At 34.1% G+C, this 27,659-nt stretch overlaps 1 long non-coding RNA gene across 2 annotated transcripts; it reads left to right on the top strand.

Moving 5' to 3' along the window:
• The first annotated feature begins 384 nt into the window (after positions 1–384).
• LOC309802919 lies at positions 385–22,724 on the top strand. Of its 2 annotated transcripts, none has more exons than XR_014293873.1 (4): positions 385–509; positions 16,925–17,143; positions 18,660–18,748; positions 22,304–22,724. It is a non-coding gene; the product is annotated as an uncharacterized lncRNA (long non-coding RNA). The 2 variants fall into 2 exon arrangements; XR_014293874.1 differs by having other exon boundaries at positions 16,922–17,143.
• The last annotated feature ends 4,935 nt before the right edge of the window (positions 22,725–27,659 follow it).

Here is a 27,659-nt window from a genome sequence, read left to right as displayed (position 1 = left end):
TGCAGGTTCGTATGTTTATTTTATGAATAATTAACTTTAGTAAAGTTAATTTCCTGAAGATCTTGATGAAGGCTGAAGAAAGGAAGTAAATTTTAAAGAAAAAGACTTAGAAACTTGCCCTTTTTGCCCTCTCTTTGTGTCTTAATGAACAAAGGATAACTGGGCCTTTTTTGAAGTCTTTGCTTGAGTTGAAGACACAAAATGCAACCTGTACTCTTATCATAATATGTTCAGTTTATGAGTACACAAACTTATAAACTGTGAATTTCCCTAAAGTTATTATACCATTTAGAAGATGTTTGCTGGGACGTTTACTTAAAACCAAACAATTGAGGTCTATATGTCCAAATAATTTCCTTCTCTCTTGCTGTCTCCATTTCAGTTTCCTGAGTTTCTGGGAAGGCCTGGTTTCCCCAAAGGAACGATTTCTGGTAGAATTCTGGAGGTCTGACCCAAGAAAAATAATCCAGTATAGCCAATGAATTGAGGACAAGAAGGTTTCCAATCAGGTAGGAACATTTAATCTCATACATTACAATCATCTTAAGTAAGGTGTGCTGATAGCTGGATATGATATAACTGCTTGGAAAAAGATGCATATCTAACCTACCCCACAAGGAAGCTGTTCTCAATTACCTTAGAGGTTGTGGTGTTTATCAGAGAGTGCCTTGGGGGAAATGAATACAATAACAGTATGATGCTTTTTTTTTTTTTCATTTTTAGCTCATTGTTGCCAAGTACACTTGGTGATCTTGGTGCCTGTGGTTTAATCCCAGGAGGTTAGACATGTGGAACAGCACATTAACCCTTTTTAGTATTTTCTCCCAAGACAAATCATTTTTATAGGTTGTCTCCATGGTCTTCTAGTTGCTTATCAAAATTAAGCATCAAGTCTTCTAAGTGAGCAATAGCCCCTGTCAGTGTGAGGAAATCAGCTTGGTTCTTATTGGGGCACAAATTCTTGCTCTTGGCACAAAGTGGGTTCACATAGGGAGTTAGAAGGAGAAGAATGGGGCATGCGAAAGGGGAGTTCTGTGTTCTCATTTATCTATGCATGTTGAAACTCCACTAACAGTTTTATTTTCATTAGCAATTTGTGATAAAAACTTAGGGTAAAGGGAATAATGAAGCTGTCCCATTATATGGCAGGACAAAAGATAGTAGTGACATCAAAATCAGGGCCTACCCATCTCATTTGCAGTTATATACTCAGTGTTTAGCATAGCATTTGACCCCTCATCAGTATTCAATAAGAAGATACCTGTTGAATGATTTAGGGATGAATTAATGAATGAAAAAAGTTAATATGGTAGAAAATGTGTTTTATCCTTGTATTTTCGTGTGTTGACTTCTATATTTCAAGACCCAGCACTGTAACTGACACATAGAATATAAGCAATAAAATTTGCTGAAAGAATGAATGAGTCCCCACAATTCTAAGAATAATTTTAAGACCAACACAGACCCCATATCTACCAAGGTCTATGACAGAAGTATCCAGAGATGAAAGCCTGATCTCAGCTAGTGGTAGAGCTGACAGAATTTATCTAGTTTTAATAATTTACAGCTCATCCCATTACATCTAGGCATAGTACCTACGTGAGCCATACAATTAAATGTTGACTGAAAAAAAATACACAACCTAAAAGTTGAGAATTATGTTTTATTTGGAGGACATACTGAGGACTTAAATCAGGAGACAGCCTCTCAGATAGCTCTGAGGGACTGTTCCGAAGAGGTAAGAGAGAGCACAGGATATTTAGGGGTTCTTTAAAAAAAAAAACCCAGGTATTTGGAACATCAAAAGATTACTGTTAAGTAAAGAAACTAGACATCTTAATTTAATAAATTTAGCAATTTTCTATATATGGTGCGATGCAAGAATCTGGTCTCATGGAAATCATTCCCTTGAAATGCACTTTAATTATCTAGCGCCAGTATCCTGTTTTCTCCATCCTGAATCCCCTCAGGGTGCAGCATTGGGGGGGCTTCAGTGGCTGATGGCTTGATGGCTATAACATCCTTTGTACTGATACCGCAGGCTACATTCTTTGTCCACGTAAATGACTTGAATATGGATAGTAAATCTGTGGATTTGCAAAACGTAATTCTTGGAGCATTTTTAGAAGGACAAAGTTAAGGGCAATTTCAGAATCACTAGCAGCTAAAATTGCTATTTATACTTTTCCACCGGTAGGTAGTAATCTGTTGTTGCTATCTTCAGTATTCCCAAGGGATAACAAAAGCCATTTAATTCTAGAAAGAAATGTAAAATTTAGCACAATGCAACTTCCATAAAACCAAACACACAAACACACACCCAACTCTCGCAGATATGAAGTAATAATCTAAAATAGAATCCTGGAACTAATTGCAAAAAGAGAGCAAATGTACTCCTATTGGATTTTATTCTTTTATTAATGTTTGATATATATATATATATGTGTGTGTGTGTTTATTAATAAAATTCAGAGTTGCTATATGGAGAAATAGCTTTGTACCAATATTGTCTTTGTATGTGTTTATCAATAATGTATGAGATTGCCTCCTATGCTCCTTTTCCTTTATTCTCTTGCAGGCAGTAGATGTAGTTATCAGTTGTTTTTAAAATTTCTAGGCAGCCAAAGAACTAGTATCACTTAAATAAAGAAGGCAAACTGTCCTAAAGTAGGAACAATTTTCCTTCATTATGGAACATAAAGTCCTCCTATGAAGGGGGAAGAATTTCATAGCTAAAAGCTTTCAACTACAGAAGATTTATGAGTAACTATGTATGTTGTTTCAAAATGGACTCTCTATAATTAATGTCTAGGGGTTATCTTTGGTATATAATGGATTTTGATTTTTTAAATATTATTAGATAATATACAAAAGAATATATTTAGTTGTATGTAAGTTATGAGAAATAATAAAAACTCCTGCAAACACACCACCAAAACTACGAACTAGAATCAAAACTGCGGAGTCTTCTCTCTGTTCTCTACCCTGATGCCACCTTCCTGCTTTCACCAAAGAAATCACTCTGATCTTGGCTTTATGTTGAACATCCACATAATTTTTATCTGATTTTGCTTATTATTGAGATTTATAAAATTGATATCATACTTGAGTCTTCTGTGCTTGCTTTTTTTACTCAACATTATGTTTCTAAGGTTCATCCACTTTACTTTAACTAGTGTTCATTCATTTGTACTACTGTATAATATTTGATTGTATAAATACAAGAAAATGTGTTTATTCTATTAATGATATTTGGGTTGTTTGGGGCCTATTACGGACAGTACTTCCATGAACATTTATTTTAATGTTTCCTGGTACACATGTGCAAGATTTAACATAAGTAAAAGAGTAGACATACTAAGAGTAGAATTGCTGAGGTGTCGAGAATTCAAATATTCAACTTTAAAAATTCATGTCAAAATGTTTTCCAAAGTTATGGAATCAATTTTCAGCCCTTTTGCTCTATAGCTTCACCAGTTAGAATGGCCATTCTAGTCTTTTGTTCCTTGTATTAGTCTGCTCAGGTTGTCCTAGCAAAATACCTCAGCTTCAGTGGCTTAAAAAACAAGAGATTTATCTTCTCACAGTTCTGGAGGCTGGAAGTCCAGGCTCAGGATGTTGGCAGTTTTGGGTCCTCCTGAGGCCTCTGTCCTTGACTTGCAGATGACCACTGCTTCCTTGCCATGTCCTCACATGGCCTTTTCTCTGTGTGTATACATCCCTCTTATCTCTTTCTCTTCTTACAAGGACACCAGTCATATCCGTTAGGGCCCCACCATTATGACCTCATTTAACCATAATTATGTTTTTAAAGTCCCTGTCTCCAAACAGCCACATTGGGAGATGGGGCATCAACATACGAATTTTAGGGAACACAATTCAGTCCATAACAATTTTAATTTGTATTTCTCTAATTACTGATAGGCTGAGAATCCTTTCATTTGTTTAACAGTTGCCTATGTTTCCTATTCTGTGAAGTCCAGAGAATATCTTTTGTCCATTTTTCTACTGTTTATCTTTTTCCTACTTATTTGTATTGTTTTTTAAATACAAGCAAATAATCTTTGGTCAGCTATATATGACACAAATAAGTTATTTCATACCTTCTAACTTTTTTAATGTCTTTTGATAAATAGCGGCTCTCACTTTTAATGAAATCAAATTTATCTTTTAGCTTAGTGTCTTTTTGTTCTACTTAAAATGTCCTTCCCTAGTTTAATGCTACCCAGATATAGTATATTTTCTTCTGAAAGTTCTAGTGTATCTTTGTTTTATATTCAAGCCATTAATGCACTTACAATCGACTTGTCTGTATTATCCAATTTCTTTGTTTTCTTATGAATAATTAAGTCTTCCAGGACCATTTTGGAATGAATGGATTTTTTAGGTGTGTCTGAGCTGTTCTTGACCATTCACATAAATTTCAGAATTGGCAATCCTGTAAAACCTCTATTAAGTATTTTTATTGTAATTGTATTGACTATATAAATTAAGTTGGGGAAAAATTACACCAATATGATGAGTCTTTTCAATCCATAAACAAGATGTACCTCTCCATTTATTTAAGACTTCTTTAATATCTTTCAATAAGGTTTCATTTTCTCCATAAATGTCTTGCACATTTTTATTTAGATTTATTCCTAGGTAGTTTTTTTTTCCATTTTAAATAATTTTTAAGCTCTCTCTTTGTTCCTGGATTATAGAAATCCAATAGATTTTTGCATCTTGAGCTTATATCTAGCCATCTTGCTAATATTGTTTTTTAGTAAGAGAGAGGATTTTCTTAGCAAAGAGGAATAAATGTAAAATCAAGTAAAAAGGTTATGGGTCAGCTCTGGTCAATAGAACTTTCCATGATAATGGAAATGTTCTTAGTGCTGTCAAAAACTACAGCCATTAGTCACATGTGTTTTTAAATTTTTAAATGTAAGTTCAATAAAATTAAAATTTCAGTTCCTAAGTCAAACTTGCCCACATTTCAAGTATTTAATAGCCACTTGTGACTAATGGACACTATACTGGACATTGTATCTCTAGACTATTAGACTGTGAAGCCATGGCGTCCCGGGATTTTATCTTTGTCAATGGCATAGTGAGATCTTTCATGTGACAGTTATTCTGTTATTAAAAAGAGAAGTTACTTAACCTAGTCATCCCTAACTTTTTGAAATAATCCAACATAGCTTTCACCACCCATGGATTTCTTGAATCATATTTATGTTTCTAAACTATTTCTTATATCAAGTGTTCACTTTGTAGCAAGTTCATTGTCCTAAAATGGCACATACCAAAGTATCAAGAGGTTCCCTTATTCCTGATAAGCTGTGATGGGATGAAGAAGACCTTGTTACCCTGCCGATCTGATTTTTATTATAATCAGATGTTAATCTGTATCAGTCTCCATATTCAAAATTCACCTTCAAAATTATATGTTATTTACATGATGGTTGTCTTTATTTCATTTAGCTAGAATCATGACCTTATAAATGCAGTTTTGGTCATTTTCTACTAAAACCTCATATTTATCTGTGTGGAAATACATCTCCTACTTGTTTGCCCTCTTATAAACTCTTCCTGTAATTTAATCCTCATGAGCTTTATTTCCCCTAATTTTAATTACTTAATATTTTGTAAAACATTTAAGAGATCACTGGTATGCTCTTTTTTTTCAGTCATCTATACATTTAAACAGTGTGTTGCAATAAGAAATAGTACTGGTAATCAGAAGACCAGAGTCCTAGTTTTACCCGTAAAAATGAACTATATGTGCATTTAAATAAGTTTTATGTAAGGTTATATAAGGTTTATCCTGATTCTAAAATTGTTCTGATTATTTAGAAAATTATGTTTGAAATATGACATTATTCAAAACCAATAGAGGTTTGAAATCTATTAAAAATCTACAAAGAATTCAACTATTTCACCTTTTTCCCCGATTTGATATTAAACTGTAATCCTTCATCTTTCACTTACAGCAGGCTGTAGCTGCTGTTGACACAAAGACAAAATATAATGTCTAAATATTGTGTACTTGTGTTTTAAATGAATACTTTTGTTTAAAATTGTCTTTTACATAGATTCTTGATTCCCTTTTCACAACGTTTCCATTCCCCATGCTACTGCAATCAATCACTCATGATAGAAAATTATTCTCTTTTCTGTTTGCTAAAGCTCTTTTTAAAATACCAAGTTTCAAATGATCATCAATTCAAGAAACTTTGGGAAATGAACCTCATAATTTCCAGAATGAATATTTTGTTTCACTGGCTACCAGGACACCATCCTCTCCTAGATTTCTCCCCTCCTCACTCACCATTCCTTGGCAGTCTCCCTTGGTGATGCCTCCCATCCCTCAACGTCTGTTAGAATGCCCTAAGGCTCATTCCTGGCCCCCTTCACTCTGCATCTACCTTAACTACTCATGAGTTTTAATCTAGTCCCATTACTTTAATGGGAAGATGACTTATGATTCCCCAATTCGTACTTCTAGCCCTAAGCACTCACCTAACCTCCAGACTCCTAATTCCAATTTCCCACTAAATATCTCCAGTCTATGCATAATAGACATTTCAAACTTAGCAAATAAAACTAAATATTTTGCTTTGATCCATCCATTGCACTCCCGTTTTTCCTGGCTCCATAACTCATCCAGTTGCTCAGGCCAAAAATGTTAGATTCATCCTTAAACTCTCACTTTCCCACAATTCCTGTGTCCAGTCCATCAGAAATTCTTGCCAGTCTAACTTGAAAATACATCCTGAATGCACCTACCTCTCACCTTACTCTTGCCGTCTTTACTTACACCAAGCCATCATTGCTTGCCTCATCTAATGCAATAGGCAGCCTCTTCCACAACCTCCTTGCTTCCTCCCCTCTTGCCCCAATCCTTAGAGTCTATAACCAATACAATAGCCAGAATAATCACAAAAAAACATGAATCATATCACATTATTTTCCAAAACCTGTTCCCATCACTTTAGAATAAAAATTAAACTTTTTACCTGTCCCACATGCTTTATTCAGTATTTCTTCTACCCTACTCTCCAAGCTCGTTTACTACTACTATTCTCTCACACACACATCCAGATTTTCTTTCTGCAGTGGCTTTCCCAACGTCAGGGCCTTTGCACTTGCTATTCCCTAAAACCTGGAAGATTTTAAAAATCTGTAAGATTCCTCCAAGCAAGATCTTAGAAGGTATTTACATTTCATTTTGTAGAGACACTTGGTAGAAGACATTTTTGCAAAAGATAGATACATTTTACTTTGGCGGCTCTTCACACATCTGGCAATTTCCAAGTTGGTTAAATAACAAATGTGAATTGATCAAGCTAAAATAAAAGAACTGTAGTTGGTGAGACCTATGTGTTTTAAACCGTGAACTTTGAGGAATTGTAGACATGCAAACTCCACCATGGTTTCAGTGTTAATGTGTGAGAATTAGCTAAGGTATTTTCCAAATACTCATTACTCTCTAAAGAGCTTCTGAGCAGCAAATCAGAACAGGGCCTGTGGACCTGAATCTTATCTAGTACCACAGTTGATTCTGTTGCAGGTGGTTTTCAGTCAGCCCTTTGAGAGACACCAAGCTGGGGTATTTGCCCAGATATGATTACCAATGGTCATGCAAGTCACCAATGAGATACAATCGAGAATCAACAAATGACTGAAAAGAGTGACAAAAGAAGAAGAGGATCCAGTAAGGACCAGTAGAGACGCTATCCCAAGCACTCTTGGCTAGGAGTTTTACAAATCCATTCATATAAATGGATGATAGTTAACAGCCAAATGGCACTGCACATTTTTTTAAGTTGCAGAGTATTAAAGTGTATGGCTAAGCATCATAAGTTTTGTTAAATTATATTTTGGTTGCTATAAAATTAGGTGTACATTGTGTGTCATAGATGTAGGGATACAGATGTGTAAATATATGTCGTTGTTTCAGTTCTTCAGCTGATACTTCATAATGTCTTTGCAACTTCTAAATGAAGGACCTCTTCAAATATTGTTTAGAAAGGAAAGATACCTGTTCATCCCTGTCCACCTCCCTTTCTTCATCCCCGCTCTTGTCCCTTCCCTTCTTTTTTTTATATCTTTATTGGAGTATAACTGCTTTATAGTGTTGTGATCCCTTCCCTTCTTGAACAAATTAGTCCATTAAGTGAGGTAAAATAACCCTTTGTCAGCATGGGGGAGGTGGGCATTCAAGGAACCAAATGACTTGGCATTGGGTCTCAGAGTCTGAGAAAGGGGAGAGGATGTCTGCATAAGGGAGCCTGGAGTTGACTGCTGAAGTCTGATTCGTGTGAAAGGGCATCCACATGAGGAAGTGGCCTTGGCAACCACTCTGTACAGATTGTCCTAACCCGTGCCAGGTGGAGAAAATGTGTGGATGGGAAAGTGGCAGCTACAAGAATTTACTTAAATACAGGAAGATTGATCAAATAATTAAGGATATTAAGAATATGGTAATCAGTGTTATTTTAATATCTGTGGAGGGAGTTAAAATATGAAAAGGGCAAAAACTAGAATGAAAGGGTGTTGAAAGGGAATGGAGGATGTTAATGTGAGCACATGATTTTCAATATAGAGACATTATAGAAAAAAAACATAGAATATATGTATGCATATGTTAATGAATGTGTTTGTGAATATGTGTAAATGGTTATGAATATGTGTTTTCATATGTGTGTATGTATATATGTACATAAATCCCCTAGCTCTGCCTATTGAGAGTACCTGGGACCACTGCTTCCCAAGAGCAATGAATACACCTAGTGTCCAGATCTTGGTTTCTAAATACAGCTCTCCAACTGAAGGAACTAAAGCTCTTTGGAGAAATGGCTGATTCTAGAACCACTACAGGGAAAATATAAGATGACCCTAGAACATATTATTGTTTCAAGAAGTAAGGGATCAGCCATAAAAAGAAGCGAAATTGAGTTATTTGTAGTGAGGTGGCTGGACCTAGAGTCTGTCATACAGAGTGAAGTAAGTCAGAAAGAGAAAGACAAATACCGTATGCTAACACATATATATGGAATCTAAAAAAAAAAAAATGTCATGAAGAACCTCGGGGTAAGATGGGAATAAAGACACAGACCTACTAGAGAATGGACTTAAGGATATGGGGAGGGGGAAGGATAAGCTGTGACAAAGTGAGAGAGTGGCATGGACATATATACACTAGCAAACGTAAAATAAATAGCTAGTGGGAAGCAGCCGCATAGCACAGGGAGATCAGTTCGGTGCTTTGTGACCTAGAGGGGTGGGATTGGCAGGGTGGGAAGGAGAGCGATGCAAGAGGGAAGAGATATGAGGATACGTGTATAACTGATTCACTTTGTTATAAAGCAGAAACTAACACACCATTGTAAAACAAGTATACTCCAATAAAGATGTTAAAAAAAAAGAAGGGAGATATCACACAATAAATGGGAAACATCAAAGGATATAGAAGCCAAACTGAAGGGGTTTCCACTGGACAAATCTTGAACAATCTCAGCCTCAAAATAAATAATGGCAGAAATGTATTATAGTCAATTGAATAAAATAGGAGTCTATGGGTTCATACTGATTTAAATAATTAAACTGAGTAAATTATGTTTGATGAGGAACAGGATATTTACATAATTACAAAGTGCCTTACCACAAAATTTATTAATAATGAAGGAGAAAAAAATAACTTTACAATGGAGAAGACTGGGTGATACACCTTAATCAAATGAGTAACATGATATTCCAGTAAGGTTACAAGTTAAAAGTTTGCCAAAATTGTTTGATAGGAAGCAGTGAGAAGAACAGAGCTTCACCACTGTGTTATTCCTGCCAACTACACATATCCTGAATAATCATGAGACAAATACAAACAGCTAAATCCTACAAAATAACTGATCCATATTCTTTAAAACTTTCTAGTTCATGAGATTCAAGGGAAGCCTGAGAAAATTTTCCAGATTAAAAAACTAAAGAGACAGGACAGCTAGATGCAACATGTGACACTGGGCTGATCCTTTTATTATGAAGGACATGATGGGGATAATTGACAAAACTTGAAAGGGGTCTGAGGATTAGTAGCTCTGTGGTCATGTGTCAGTGTTAATTTCCTTATTTTCATGATTATATTTGGATATATGTTTGTAGGAAATACTAGAGGATTTGGGGGAGACATTGCATTGTGTTAGCAACTACTCTCAAATGGTTTGGGAAATAAATTATTTTTATTGTCATTTCGATCTTTCTTTAATTTTCGAGATTGTTAAAAGAAGGCAAAAAAAGAGGAGTAACCCTCCTTTTCCTGGCGACTGCCATAGTTAAAAGCTCAGTTTACAATGGTGGTCAGTTTTTCAGTCTATTTGTGCTAATTTCTGTTACTAACAACATAGCATCTTATTTTCTATTTGAGGTTTTTGGATTTTTCTGAATTATGCTTTTGCTTTTTATTCTATCAAATGTCTATGAATTTGACAAAGTCCTCGGTATTAACACAAAATCTGTAAGATTCATAAAAATAAAAATAAGTTCTTGGAGGAATTTATAAATTTCTACCTGCATTCAAATTGGAGTAAGTTGGCAAGGAATTTATAAGGGGAAAATACTATAAGGAGCACTCCCATTCAGAAACTCAAAATGGTTGCACGTGTTTATCTTGTAAGAGGTCTGTGATGAAACAGCAGGATGAAGGCTATATGTCCAAACTTAAATGCAATCTTTTAAATCGCCTTTCATGTCAGACCATGTAAGAACTGGGCAATTCAAGAAGTAAATTAGAACAATTCTTATTTTCAATAATTTCTTAGGTCAACACTTAGAATAATGAAAAACTTATGTTTAACTCCAAGAAATCTGTACAGTTATTAAAGCAAATGTGTTGTCCTACTGGCCTACACCTGGTTACAAACAGCAGTACGACTTCAGAAAACCCTGGACACTGAGTGGGCTTTCTAAATATAGCTTTTTCTTTCTATAAAGGTGTTTTACAAGAATGCTATCTTTTGTGAAAATGTGGCCTTTATAAAGGGTACACTAAGGTCTGTGACTTTTAGACCTAGAAAAGATTTGAAATATTTTCTTAGCCTGGGAATCACAGTTTAGAGGCATAGAAAGAGAAACCCAATGAAATTAAATATTTTGCCCACCATCAAATGGCAAACAAGTAATAACGACAGCACTCAAGCCTCTGTCTTCTAAATCCATTGAATGCAGCATAAATAGATTGCAATAACGGCTGATTTTCATTGTCCTCAACACTACATTTCTTCTGTGCCTTATCCCTCTTCTTTAAGGGATGACATTATCTGCAAACTTTATAACTATTTTTTTTAATTTTGCTGTTTTGTAAACTTTTTGTTTCTATGTTGAAAATGTGTAAGGACATTTACCTTCTATCTTGAAACACCTTTGCCTGCATTTATCACATTTTATTGTTGAACTATTGTGTAGCAATAAGTACAAAAGCGCCTCTAGTAGAGGAGATAATATCAGAGGCAACAAGGTGTGTGTATGGGGGGGCGGGGTTAGAGTTGACATACCTTAAGGGAGATGAGGAGAGAGGGAAGAGAATAGAAAGTTTATTTATTTGAAAAAATATGGCAAGTTAGAGAATTTTGGCTAAACTTTATACAATATAGCTTTCCTTAACTTAAATTCCGGCTTAACTTCCACTCTTTACATTGCCACAGACTAGGGAATAAACAAAGCAAAAAGATCTTTGGTACCACCATTTTGTGTTAATTTCATAAAGATTTCTACAAGACTTTTAAAAAATAAATTGAAAAACGAAAGTCTTGTCTTTAGCTTACTTCCCCTGCATGCTTGCACTTTAATAAGTTGATAAATGGCATTTAAACGCAATAGTTATGATTAATTCTGTCCCACAATTTTTAAAAGCACTGGGGATTGTGTGCGTGTGCATGTGCCCACCTTTACAACCAGTAAAATAAAGTTCTTGATCCAAAAATTATTATCACTTAGACTATTGAATAAAATCAGATATGATAGGGGGGCCAGCTGTTGGTAGGTTTAAAAGTCACCCTAGGTGATGAATTCATGCAGCAGTGTTGCACGTCTCTCTTTAGATGAAGCACTTAGAAGTATAACCAAGCATGGATCTAATTTCATATCTGAGATGTGTTTTATTTAGAGTTCTTTGGCAAGTGCTTGCTCTATGTGTTTTTATAGTCTTTGGTTGTGCTATAAAAATGTCAAAATTATGAATTAACAGATATGCAAAAGTGAAATCCTAGAAGATAGGATAAACATGAAGTCCTCTAATTATCACTCAAATAAGTTTGGTTGACACAGAACTGGGAATCAGATAAAGACATTAATAATTCATAATGCTGAAGTTAAAATCTTCTAGTTACAGTACAAAAGAAATCCTCATTTGTACCACAAGGTAATGAATTCAGTACTTTTCATTTGTTAAACATTTGCTTATTACCCTGCACCGTGCATATAAAACTGTTCCCAAATTTGGAGGGCAAACAGGAAAAACAGACACTCTCTACCCTCAAGTTGTTTATACTGCAGTCAGTGAAATTTCTCTACTTTGAGATCTTTTAATTCCTCAGCTCATTGTAACATCTTCTTCAGATGAATTGTTTTTTGTTTGTTAAAACCAATGTTTAGCACTTTAAATAGTTTCTTCAATGTTCCTGATAGTGAAATAGAGTCATCATGGTAATTTCCAATACTAATTATAGAGTTGATAGGAGAAATGCTCAAGATTGATAGTAAAGTGATTTCGATAATCTACAAAATGTCTTGAGGTTTCCCAGATAACAACTTGTCTCCCAGGCAAAAATGCGCTTATTATTTATATTCCAAGCTTATAAAAATGTTTGTACTTTAATCATATAGAGATTTTACAACATCTTTTCATTCATATTTTAAGATATTTTGTTCAGTAGATTATCTCATTTAGAAACTATTGATTTATATATACATACTATGTAAATATTAGTATACATTTCTCAGTGACTAGATTAGTGCTTTCTTAACTACTTAAATTTGTTTAATTCATATTGTTGTTCTTCAGCATTTCTTTTACTCACTGGAGCCTATCCTACTGACTTCAAAAGGCCTGAAAAATCTGAAAATCCCATTGAAAGTAACTGTATGGAAAATCTTTAAAATAACGTATAATAATGGTAGAGAAGAAGTGTATTTAACATTGTGCTGAGATTATTCCATTAATAAAGAGATTAATCAATAATTCTAATATTCAGACATATAATAAAAATGAAAAACAATCATAATACTGAGCACTGACATTTTCAATAAAGGGAGATATTAAATATTGTACAGGAAACTAGAATCTGCAAAGCAGACAAGTTGGCAATGATTATACATATATTTAAAATATGTTGAAACAGTCATAGACAGTTTTTCTTTTTGGCTGAAAAGAGGCATATTGAAGTGTTTAAGCACTACTTCAACTGGAATAGATATTTAGACACTATACAGAAAACACATGATTGCAGAAGAGCAGATATTAGCAGGTGTGTGAATGTGTGTGTCTTTTTTTTTTTTTTTTTTTTTTTGTGGTACGCGGGCTTCTCACTGCTGTGGCCTCTCCCGTTCCGGAGCACAGGCTCCGGATGCGCAGGCTCAGCGGCCATGGCGCATGGACCCAGCCGCTCCGCGGCATGTGGGATCTTCCCAAACCGGGGCACGAACCCGTGTCCCCTGCATCGGCAGGCGGACTCTCAACCACTGTGCCACCAGGGGAGCCCGTGTGTGTCTTTAATTAATGTATTTTCATTCATTCAAAAAGGAGAAGAATACCAAATTTACTTTAAAGGTGGCATTGTGATATGTTAAAGTTCCATTCTTAGACTTTTGCTGCTGTTGCTGTTCCTTTAGTATTCACCAAAGAGTACCGTCCTGTCATTTATCCAAGTTAGAAATCTAGGAGCAATCCTAGGATTCTCATTATAGGGTCCACTACCTTCATGCTCCCCCCTCAATAAGTAACAAATTCTTGGCTCTCCTATATAGGAAAGCTCTCTCCAATGTACGCCTGCTCTGTCACTCTCCGGGTCCAGCATCTCTGCCTCAGCCTCCCATTGAAGTCACTTCTAGTTCATTCTGTGCAGGGCCATTTTTAAACCTTCCTCAGTCCTAGGCAATTGCCCTTTTAGAAGCTTTACCCTAAATGTTATCAAATGCATTAAAATGTGCCCAAGTCACATATCCAGTATAATTTATAGATAACTATATGAAAGCTGAGTAACGTTGCTGTTGTAGTAATATTAGTTGAAAATATTAATTACACAGGTTTTGATCTCAATTTTGCAGATTTGTTTTCATATTCTGGAGCCATTTTTTTCAGGTTCCAAACAATTTTCTAAGTCCTTCTCAAACTCCTAGTCCCTAGTGAGTGTGCTTTTACTGTCACAGGGTTGAACAGCCCAGACAGCAAGATGTCTGAAGATGAAGACCATCACAGGGATGAGTAAATCAGATACGTGGAAGTTGGAATGCAAAGTGTTTGTAGAAAAAAATATACAAATCAAGGAAGAAATTGCAGTGTCAATTAATATGATGTATATCAGATGATAGTATTAAAAAGCCAGGTGAAAAGAAAATAACTTAATAATGTACATATTTGTCGGATTGTTTACTAGTGATATACTGCTCAGTGTAAGGTGAGAACCTCAGATATTATCTTCTGGAAAAAAACCCTTTAAGCCCTAACAGTTTCAGTTTAGAAATTTCCTCTCTAATAAATGAGGAATAAAATAATTTACAATAAATTAATTATTTCCTCTTCTGAAGGTACCAATACCACAAATTCAGTCAGAAGATGGATCAAGTTTTTCATACATTTCTCTCATTTCACATTTTTTAAATAAATGAGACTATATTTTGTCTAATGACTACCAGAACAACTATCTGGAAACTGTGACTTCATTATATGTGAGAGAGTATTTTAGGAGATATAGATGTATATTTAGATGGAGATATAAATACATAGCATATATACACAATATTTAATCAGACACAGGAAATGTAGGATAGCTCCAGAGTGGTACACCCTATGTTCTGAGCTGCTCCGAAATGCAGTTGCTTTTTTTTTTTTTTTAACATCTTTATTGGAGTATACTTGCTTTACAATGGTGTGTTAGTTTCTGCTTTATAACAAAGTGAATCAGTTATACATATACACATGTTCCCATATCACTTCCCTCTTGCGTCTCCCTCCCTCCCACCCTCCCTATCCCACCCCTCTAGGTGGTCACAAAGCACCCAGCTGATCTCCCTGTGCTATGTGGCTGCTTCCCACTAGCTATCTGTTCTAATGGGAGTTCTCTGGGCACAAAGGGCACTATTTTCTGTAATGAGATTAGAAGAAAGGATTTGCTAATAATTGCTTCTATAGCAACTAAAAATCTTGGAATCCCACCTTTCAGCATTTTGAAAATCTTAAAGGGGATGTTGTCAGTAACAAAAAAATTGAAGACTGATTATGTATTTAAATTAATGATTCTTTAAATTCATCTGCCCTTTCATCTTTTAAATTGATTCATGCTTCTCAGAAAACAAAATATGCTAATCCGTATATCATTTTTCCACTGCGTAGGGCAACTATATCTAAAAACAAAAATACTATCATTTTACTTTCCTTTACTCTATTCCTCCACAACTTGTGTTGTACTTTCATATTTTCTTTTCATTCTGCTAGTGAGATATATATACATATATGTATGTATACATATATGTATATATACACATAATATTTAGATTTTAGATATTTGCATTATGCAGGGCAATCCATAAAATGGATAGATGCTTCATTTTAATACCATTGAATACAATTTTCATAATTTTATACTTTAATTATTTTTGGAAGCACAAACCAGAAAGGGTAAAGCAAACTTGAAATGGAAAAAGATGACCAAGCTGGCATTTTGCATTTCAGACTTTATATTTGGACTACTCAGTGGGACAGATTATAATAACAAAATTTTGCTTTTGCAGGGAGGTCAATCTTTGCTTCTGCATTGCCTCATCTCTTTTAATCCCATCCAGTTTATTTTTCATCTCAGAAACTATATTTTTCATCTCTAGGAACTCAATTTGGGTTATTTTTATATCCTCTATATGTCTATTTAAGATGTTGATGCTTTCCTTTAAACTTTTTGAACCCATGAAAATTAGTTATAATAACTGTTTGAATGTCTTTGTTTACTGATTGTACCATTTTTCAGTCTGTTTTCATTAATTAATTTTTCTCCTTGTTATGGGTTATATTTTCCTTCGTCTTTGCATCCCTAGTAATTCTAGATTGCATGTCAGATATTGTGAATTTTACTTTACTGGTTGCAGAGCGTATTTGTATTTTTTTTAAATATTTGTAACTTTGCTCAAAGAGGTAGTTAAGAAATAGTTTGATCATTTTGAGGCTTCCTTGTAAGCCTTATTAGGCTGCAAGTGAAACAATTTAGTCTAGGGCTAATTTGGTCCCACTACTAAGCCTATACCCATTGAATACTCTGTGTATTGAATACTCTAGTTGATGCTGCATGTATTAAATTATATCAAAACATATTTGTATAATCTTAAAGCAATAAATGCAACACATAAAAATATAAAAAAAATAATAATTAACTCTTATTAAATAAAACAAAAATGTTTTCTTCTAGTAATTGTAGTATTTTAACATATTTAAATACTGCATCCCTATGAAATTCATTTTGTTAATAAATATGAAAAGAGAATCCACCTTTATTTTTCACAGGTGACCAGGGACTTGTTCAAACACCAACATTTAACTGTATTACACAAAACATTATGCCACTGGTTTTTATGGGTTATCATTATAATTAAAGCTTTATACAACCGTTGTCTTGTGCTGTTTGTTGTTCAATGTCTAAAAGTATTGTTTAATATATATATATATTTTTTTTACTTTTAGCAGTTTAAGCCAGGAGAGTAAATCCAGTTCCTATTACTCCATCCTGTCCAGAAGCACAGGTCTTAAGTGAAATTTAATACCAAAGAAACAGCTCCAAATTTTACAACGGATCTATCACTGGTTGTTAGCATATCTTCCCACACCCAAGACACCAAGATACCTTCTACTCACTGTTAAAGCTTTATGATGAGCAAAACTTCCACCACTGTGCTTCCTTAGCATGTGAGTATATTTTTAATTTACTGGTTATATATATTCTCTAATTATCCATTATTTTGTCCTTCTTTTTGATTAGATATTGATATCCACATTTTTTTTTCTAATAGCTCACAGAAATTTATCTCATTAACAACACCAATAGAAATAACAATAAAAATCGCCTTGGGGGACCAAATTTATATCACATTATCAAGTTTTTATTTTGCTCCCATAAAACTTCGGCAAAATACAACCACTGTCTATCATCAGTATCATTAGAACAAAACCAAGTCATTCTAATCTCAAAAGCACAATATTTTATTTAACTTAATAAATTTCACATTATAAAAATTTTCTCATAGCATCATCCTTAATTCCTCAGTATTCACTAATATTGGGGGATTTTTCTTTCAGTTATTTGAGACTAAGGATGATTTTATTCATCTCTACAACCTGGTATATATATGTACAATGTTTGTCAAAAGTGGATATTCAAAAAAATTCTTGACTAAATTACGGTAATTCATGTGATCAGTTCTGCAGTTCTTAAAACTTTAAATTACTTGTTAATTCTAAGAGAAAGTCAGATACTTTTTAGAAGGATTTCCCAACCATGCTAAAGTGTCAGCCTTCATTTCCTTGTGTAAAGGAAACAGGAGAGAAATAGATGGTTTTAAAGTTCTCCAAGCTTCTGTGTCCTTTATACATCCACAATTTTAATCCTTATCATTTTCAAGATTTGCTAAATTATTTGAGGTGATCCATTCTCTTATTAAAGTTACATATTTTATGTCACATACTGAGCATATTAACAAATAACTTACTGATAAATGACAATGCCCATAACATCAGGTTAATCTGATTTCCATGAAATGAGCTATAACTTCAAGAATATTAATTCATCTAATAAGGGTGATGATTTACCTAATGTTGCCTAAAATATTTCTCTTGATTATTTAAGAGAGTTTTCCTAGGGGATAATAGCTGGGAAGTCTATAGAAAAAAAAAATACAACCATGATTAATTTAATTCCAGTCTAAAGGACTCCATATATAATGTATTTGAGAAAACCAAGTCACTATTATAGATTCCGATAAATGGTTGTATATATGAGATATTTTTAATGTAACCCAAATTATAAGAAATAGTTTTTGGTATAGAAGCAACCACTCTTTTACCTAAAGGAAAATATAAAATCTGAGTTCATTGAAAATTTGCCTCATTGCCCTCTGTTAGTTTGTGCCTGCCCCATCCTTAGGGGCCCAGTTAAGGACTATTCTATCATCCATACATCAGAAGAGAATGTCTGTGTTCTATGTTGATAGTCAGTCTAAACAAATATTTATACAGTTGAGATCAGAGATATAAAATGTCAGTTCCAAATCCACCCGTGATGGCACATATACCAGACAGATGACAAAGGTTATAAAGGCCTGTGAAATACTTGAATCATATTTTGCAACCCTTGAAAGAATTCAAGTTGGAGATTAGCAGAAACCAGGCTCAGTTCTGTCCATAATCCCCTTTATCTGTCTTCTAGCCAACAATATGAAAACCTGAAGCCAAGCTGACAAATAGAGTGTGAAGGGCCTTCTACTGCATTTAAGAAAAAAGTGAGACTTGCTATAGGTAGAAATTATCTTTTCTATTACTATTATTGTTGATGTTGTTGTTATTCATAGAAATAATGGAAAAAAATCCCTAAATAACATTATTCTGCTGGATTCTTTACTATATGCAACAGAATAAATTAACTCGCTTCATATTACACTGGGCATATAACATGAAAACATGTGCAGAGAACAGAAATCAGTATCTGTACAGACAAATGCCCCTGTGATAGAGAAATCTATTATTTTAAGTCCAGACAATTAGATCTATTAAGGTGTAAGAGTGTTTCAGTACAGTCTTGCTAAAAGTAAACCTTAAAAGTAAATCGAAAAAAAAAAGGAAAACTGATGCCAGTTAGATACAAAATATAAGATTATGCTATGTATATGGGACAGGATAGAACTCTGAATGCACTCACATGTAGGGAAAGCAATATTAGTGACAAATCAACTAATGTCCTTATTGAGCATAGACGTTCCAAGAAGGGTGAAGAGTACTGTATATTAGATGTAAGACCCATAATATTCAAGTTAGTTGTAAAAGAAACAAGGTAAATGCTTTCAGTCAATAGGATAGGCTGAACTGATATTGAGAATCCTTTCTTCCAACCTGAACACACAGTTTGTTATACTTGTGTTTTCTTTTATATGTTGCTTTTACATGTAGCAACACATAAAAAGAAAATGAACAAGCTTATAAAAAATGGGGGGATCCCCAGTCTCAGGATTTAAGGAGAAAAAACAAATTCAACATTAGAATAGTGAGGAGGAGTAGAAACCAAGAAATTCAAGGGGGCCCTGGAAATAATCAGCCTTGTTTTTGAGGGCTGGCTTTAAATATCTGTTGTCTTATCAGAAAACAGGTAGATGCTGGAAAACAATAGAATAATATCTTCAAAGTACTGAGCACATATAGCTGTCCAAATTAAAATTCTACACTTCATTTTAAAAAAACTACTCAAGAACAAGAAGTAAAGAAATTTTCATTCATAGACAAAGAGGAATTACCACCCACAAACTGTAACAACAACAACAAAATGACTAAAGCAGTAGCAGCAGCTATTGGAATTGTCTGAAGGCATTAAAAAATATTCTGATGCCTGAAGCCAATACTTGGAGATTTTTTTTTTTAACCAAAGTGATCTAGGCGGTGTTTCAATAATGGGAGCTTTAAAAAGTTCTCACATAATTCTCATGTGTTTTAGGCAAGATTGGAGACCATTGTACAAAGAATGTTCTTCAGTAAGAAAGAAAATAAGCATAAAAGGAAGTAGGAAGGTGCACTGAACAGTGACCAGCAAAGAAATTTGTAATGTTGGAATGAATCTGAATAACGGTTGAGTGTAAAAAATAATAGCCAATGGGGGTGTGTACAAAGTAAAACTAAAACACTAGATAATATACTGAAATACTGGAGATCAGATTTAAAATTTGAGGGGTCCATGAACCGCTTAGGAGGAAGATGAGATAATTAGTTTTAGACTTTTTCAAGTTAGACATATATGTCAAATTTTTCAGAAAACACTAAAAATGAAGACTTCATATATGATTCATAAAAAGGTAGACCATAAAAAGAGAATGAAAAATGTGTTTAAACGAAGTTAGTACCGGGAGGGATAAAACATGGAAAAATAAAGGAGAAATAGATCAATAATCACAATACATTTGATCACAGAGACAATAAAAATAAATTTTAAAATTCCAGTTTATGCTGCTTACAAAAGACATATATAAACTAATTTTAAGATGCAATGCAATACTTCACTCGAAGTAATTAATTATATACATGATAAATGATTTTTAAGATTACATATTTGGCATGATGACATGTATATAAATTTTTAAAACTCAAAGCAGTCATGTGTTTTTCATGGATTCATTTGCATATAGTAAAAAGTTCCAGCATGGATTCAAAGTATTTATATTCAATTCATGATACCAGTTATCTAAGAAGAGGAAAAATGGGACTGAAATGAGAATAGAGAGGAAAGAAATGTGTGTGTATCTGTGTGTTTGTGTGTGTGTGTGTGAACACATGTACAACAAATATGTGCTTCTTTCACAGCATGATTCACTGTATTCCATCACAATATTAATAAGATTTCATACAATATGGGCATCTCTGCAGAAATTAAAATTGTCACATGCTTATGTGTATTGGGCAATGAGCTCACCTTACTATTTCCATCCATTCTTCAATTAAAATCTAGAAATGTGAATGGGCTGTTAGAATTTAGTTAGTGAGCCAATTATCTTTACAGAACATGCTAGTTATGCACAGCTTTTCCTTGGCTTAACTATGTTTTCAAATAGCAGGCATTCATTTTACGCCTTTAATTGATGGCTATCACACACAATTAGTTTGAAATTTCTTATCAATATGCTTGAAATATATTTGGTTGAATCATTGGAGTAATCTTTTTTGAACTTACCCAAAAGTATGTGTTTAGCCTTCCTAAACACAGTGGCACATTTCCAAATACAAAGTAGTTGCATTAGAATTATTCCTAATATGAAGTCATTCAATATTTGTGGCAACAAATTTTCTCTTGAAAACTTAACTTCCAGATGGAAGAAAAGTAAGGGTAGAAATGTATTTAAAGGCAAATTTGAAGATGAGAAATCAAAATTCACATTCCATAGTGAAAGAAAAAGGGTTAGTAATTACAGAGAGAAAGGCAAATACAATGCAAAAATTATTGGAACATATTTTGCTCAATTACAAACAAACTTACGTGGTAAGTTGTAGCTTCCATTATTGCACCAATTTGTAGCATATTTTAATATTTTCATTTTGAAAGGAAAATTTTAAAAAGTCATCTCTTGTTTTTTTAGAAAATATCTAGAGTGGTTGAAGTGAAATAACTTTCAGAAAATGTGTTAAAATGGGGCTACAAAAGACTTAGGAGGACATAAGCTTGGTTCTTATTATTGACAGTTTGCAAATCAGCCATGGGGATACACATTATTTCCAATTTAAAATGAATGATGATTCTATATACATATATATGCATCTTATCATATTGATTATAAACCAAGTAAAATCTCATGAAATCTAAGTATGTTTGAAAAACTTAAACCTATTTTTATGTTTTTCCAAACACTAGAAAATGAAAGCAATTTCTGTTGTTTGTCATTTTCTTTTGGACTCTCTTGGCTTCCTGAAAATGATTATGTCAAGATATTGGAGAAATATTCATAGGAAGCAACAGAGGCCATGAGAATAGAGACCTACACTGCTTCCTCATTAGAAAAAATAAAACAAAAATTCCTGTCTATCCATTTCAACTTACACTCAGGGATGCTTATAATATAGAATTTGAAAGTTGAATACATACTAGTTGTCAAGTAGTCAGCCCTGTTGATTATTCATGCATTCCCTCCTAAGTATGTTGTTCTTAGAATTCAGAGGGGTCCTTTAATCACACCCCCCATCATGACCACTCACATCTCCAGATTTTCCTACTTCACGGCATATTGGTGTTTAACTTATTAAACAAATATTTGTTGAACAATTACTATGCATGCTAAGCAAAGGGGATCAAAGATGAATGAATATTCATTTGTCTTTAAGGAGACACAGTCTACTGGAGAGAGGCAGAACTGTGAGCAGATGACTGCATAAAGAGGCAAAGTCAAGTCTTATTTATTCAGAGGAAGAAGTCCCCGTGATCAAGCAACAAGTAAAATCATTTCAGTGTGCAAGACATGGATTTGTGATTGAAAATGCACAAGCATATTTATTATCCATCATAGATGATCACCTATTATAATCAGTGAGATTTCTTAATAGCACAGCATCTAGAGGAGGACGTCATGCATGAACCTGTCATATTCAGAAAGTAAGGAAGTGGCACATTGGGAACAATTCAGGAAAGTAAATAAACATGACAGTAGATTTAAAATCTACTTTAACTGTTCTTACTATTATTAATCTATTTGGGCAAGTAGTAGTTTTCATTGATGTTAGCATTTTTTCATCCACGACTTGAAATCAGACATTAAATATTAATATTATAAAAATGTTACTAATTGAATTCATTCACAAATTTATAAAAATAGATCAGCACCAGAGACCTATTTATTGGAAACAAAGTAGGTAGAACAATGAAACTCATTTATAGTTCCTCCTCAACCAAAGTGGACAGAAGTTTTATATGTAGAGGTCAATCCTGGGCCAGAGGCTATTTAATATTTTCATCAAGTCTAGGATGATAGAAAAGCATGTGGATTTAGTCATTTACAGTTCTCTTTAGTTGATAAGACTGATTAATACTTTGTCAAGATCAAAATTCAACATGACCGTAATATGACCTTGACAAATTGGAGAAGTGGTTTAAAACAATGCAATTTAATAAGTCTAAGGGTCAGATATGGGCTTTAAAGGGATTGGGAAGGAAATGGAAATTATAATAATGTAGGTGATACCATGCCAGTGAGAATGCATTTGTGTGTGTAATATAATATGTAACAAATAATATTGAGTATGATTTGAGTCAAGAATATAGCAATAGCTTTTATTTTTTTTCTCTCTCTCACCATGGCATAGTGCTTACTCACTCACAAATATTTCTAATACATGTCATCAAAATTTCATCATTAAATCCTGTATCCCTGCTGATAAAATTAAAAGTAATTCTAAGATATATAAATGAAGAGAAGGGTATAAAGGTACAAATAAGTGGGTGAATATTAATGAAATTACTTTGTATTGTGCTTTACAAATACGATTTATGCATTTATCTTGTTACTAACACATTCATTCATTCATTCATTCAGCAATCATTACATATTTATAGAACTTCTACTATGTCCCAGGCACTGCATTAGGTGCTGGTAATACAAGGTGTGGAAAAGCAAGCATTGTCCATATTTCTTAGAGCCTGCAGTCTAAAGAATAATTACTAATTGTAGTAAATATAGACAGGGTACTATGAGCCATGGGACAGGGAACCTTTCTCACCTGGAAGGATGAGGAAAGGCATCCCTTGTGAAATGTCTTCTTAACTGAAGTATGACGTAGGTAGCCTAAGGGGACAAGGGAGTAAAGGAGTAAGTATTTCTTGCAAAGGGGAAAGCAAGTGTTAAGAATTTGAGCTTCAAAAAAGGAATGCTTCACGTTGATATTACAGTCTCAACAAATACAATTAAATTTCTGGTTGTTAATACATTGCATAAAAGTGGAGGAGTGGATTTCTGCCAAAATTAGGGCATATAGTTAGGATTAGAAATGTGCTCTGTGATATCAGTGACTTTAACATTGCAGTGAGACTGGGAGAAAAAAACGTACAAAGAGGCTATCCTCTGGACCCAATGGCACTGATGTACATCAAGGCTTTTGCTGAAGTAGAAAACCTGCTATTGATATTGAGATGCTCTTGAATGAAACAATGACTTCAAATAAGAGTTCCAAACTGAAACTCAGAAAGACCACCAATCTGACATGACTTAAATTTGAACTGCTTCTCAGATAGGCAATTTATACTTTGGGGTAAATGGAAACTGGGCTTGGTTTCACTAATGATATCAAGGACATTTTGCTATTAAATTTGGTTTAATATTTTCATTTTACAAATCCCTAACTTCAAAAACTCTCTAAGGGAAAGTAAGGGGAAAAGGATAGGACTAACTTGTTTAGTTACATTACCTTGAATTTTACATTTAAATTGAGCTGCGCTATCTCCACCAATGCTTGACTAGAAGCCTGCACAGTGAGTAGTTGTAATGGAGGAGATTGACTCATTTTAATGGCCACATCTGATGGATCTCAAAGAAATTCAGGTAAAACAACTCTCTGCATAGTTCATAGTCAACTATTTATACTTACAGAAAAATGCCAAAGCCTAGAAAACTTTAAATGGTGGATAATCAGCAACATTCACATTTTTCCTTGAGGTTTTCAGGATTGTACAAACACATTTAGGCTTTGAAAGACACGTTTTGGAACTTTACTGGAGGTATTCTAAGAAATACCTTCATGTTAAAACAATCTCCAAATATTTTAGGAATAACTAGTATCTCTCCGTAAATAATTCATGCCTTAATTAATTATTATCATTGTTAGAAATTCATACTGAAGTATTTCAGAAAAAGATGACATATTAAGAATGTGACACTGCTTCCATGTCATATAAGAGCATGAGGATATCTCTATTATGAAACTTACTGCATTTTGCTACAACATTTTTGTCTATCTTCTCTTCCAGATTACAAGCTTCTTAAAAAATAGACTGTGCACAGATCTAACTTTCTGGCCTACATTTGCAGCACTGGAGACTACTATTGAAATATTAATTCAAAGGATATTTTAGAAAACATTATAGACAGAACTCTACCATAAAAGAGCATATATAAATATAGCATATTTTCTGATGTTATTGAATCATCTTAAATATTGGTTAATGCAAATTTCAATCTCTAAGGCACTTCTACAACATACCTGAAAAATGATCGTCATCTTGTACTTGAATGTCCTCACTGAGAAAGAAATTGCCAACTCAAAATAAGTTTATTTCATTTTTAGGAAGCTCTAATTGTTAGAAAACTCACTCTTAAAATAAGTTAAAATCTCTATTCCTCAACTTCTATGCATTTTCTTGGTTTTTAAATTAGGGGCAACTTGATCTTTTTTTGATTTGACAGCTCTAACATAGCTAAAGCTGGCGTTCAGGTCCTTTGCCCACTTACCTACTCTTCATAATTATTTTATTAAAAGAAATATATTGTGGTATAATATAAAAAATATACTAACTTGAATGTCCACTTTAATGAATTTTGACAAATGTAAATATTTTGTAACTCTGTTTCCATCAAGGTAGACAATTTTCCTATTACCCCCCTTTGCAGTTTTCCCTTTCCTCTTTGCAGTCACTCTCTACTCCATATTTGATACAGGCAACTGCTGATATGTTTTCTGTCGCCATAGATTCATTTTTCCTTTTCTAGAAAGTCATATAAACAGAAACATAAAGTACATACTCTTGTGTGTCTAGCTTTTTTCTCAGCATAGTGTTTCTGAGATTCATCCTTGTTGCATTCCTCATAATTCTATCCTTCTACTGCTGTATGATATGACATTGTATGGATATACCACAACTGGTTCACCCATATAAATCTTGTTGGAGATTTTCTGATGATGGCCATTCTGACCGGTGTGAGGTGATACCTCAACGTAGTTTTGATTTGCATTTCTCTAATGATTAGTGATGTTGAGCATCCTTTCATGTGTTTGCTGGCAATCTGTATATCTTCTTTGGAGAAATGTCTATTTAGGTCTTTTGCCCATTTTTAGATTGGGTTGTTTGTTTCTTTGATATTGAGCTGCATGAGCTGCTTCTAAATTTGGGAGATAAATCCTTTGTCAGTTGCTTCATTTGCAAATATTTTCTCCCATTATGAGGGTTGTCTTTTTGTCTTGTTTATGGTTTCCTTTGCTGTGCAAAAGCTTTGAAGTTTCATTAGGTCCCATTTGTTTATTTTTGTTTTTATTTCTCTAGGAGGTGGGTCCAAAAGGATCTTGCTGTGATTTATGTCATAGAGTGTTCTGCATAGGTTTTCCTCTAGGAGTTTGATAGTGTCTGGCTTTACATTTAGGACTTTAATCCATTTTGAGTTTATTTTTGTGTATGGTGTCAGGGAGTGTTCTAATTGCATACTTTTACATGTAGCTGTCCAGTTTTCCCAGCACCACTTATTGAAGAGGCTGTCTTTTCTCCACTGTATATTCTTGCCTCCTTTATCAAAGATAAGGTGACCATATGTGTGTGGGGTTATCTCTGGGCTTTCTATCCTGTTCCATTGATCTATATTTCTGTTTTTGTGCCAGTATCATATAAATGCTGGAGAGGGTGTGGAGAAAAGGGAACCCTATTGCACTGTTGGAGGGGATGTAAATTGATACAGCCACCATGGAGAACTGTATGGAGGTTCCTTGAAAAACTAAAAATAGAACTACCATACGACCCTGCAATCCCAGTACTGGGCCTATACCCTGAGAAAACCATAATTCAAAAAGAGTCATGTACCAAAATGTTCACTGCAGCTCTATTTACAACAGCCAGGACATGGAAGCAACCTAAGTGTCCATCATCGGATGAATGGATAAAGAAGATGTGGCACATATATACAATGGAATATTACTCAGCCATAAAAAGAAACAAAATTGATGTATTTGTAATGAGGTGGATGGACCTAGAGTCTGTCATACAGAGTGAAGTAAGTCAGAAAGAGAAAAACAAATACCGTAGGCTAACACATATATATGGAATCTAAGGGAAAAAAAGGTCATGAACAACCTAGGGGTAACACGGGAATAAAGACACAGACCTACTAGAGAATGGACTTGAGGATATGGGGAGAGGGAAGGGTAAGCTGTGACAAAGTGAGAGAGTGACATGGACATATATACACTACCAAACGTTAAATAGATAGCTAGTGGGAAGCAGCCGCATAGCACAGGAAAATCAGCTCGGTGCTTTGTGACCACCTAGAGGGGTGGGATAGGGAGGGTGGGAGGGAGGGAGACGCAAGAGGGATGAGATATGGGAACATATGTATATGTATAACTGATTCACTTTGTTATAAAGCAGAAACTAACACACCACTGTAAAGCAATTATACTCCAATAAAGATTTAAAAAAAAATCTTGGATATTTTGGTCATATCCAGTTTTACCTATTATGAATAATGGTGTTACACATTTTTGTGAACAAATTTGTGTGACCTAAGACTTCATACCTCTTGGATAAGTATGAACTATTAGGTAATTGCTTGGTCATATGCAAATGTATATTTAACTTTAAAGCTTTCATGCTACAAGCCCATTAACAATGTATTCATGTTTCTCTAGGTCCACACCAAAACTTGATATTAACAGTTTTTTAAATTTTAGACATTATAGTGGTATGTAGTGGTATCTCATCATAATTATA

Source organism: Mesoplodon mirus, assembly GCF_964341445.2.
Source record: "Mesoplodon mirus genome assembly, chromosome: 1".
Lineage (NCBI taxonomy): Eukaryota > Metazoa > Chordata > Mammalia > Artiodactyla > Ziphiidae > Mesoplodon > Mesoplodon mirus.
The sequence above is the reverse complement of the archived record's forward strand: the minus strand, read 5'-3'. Positions and strand labels throughout refer to the sequence as shown.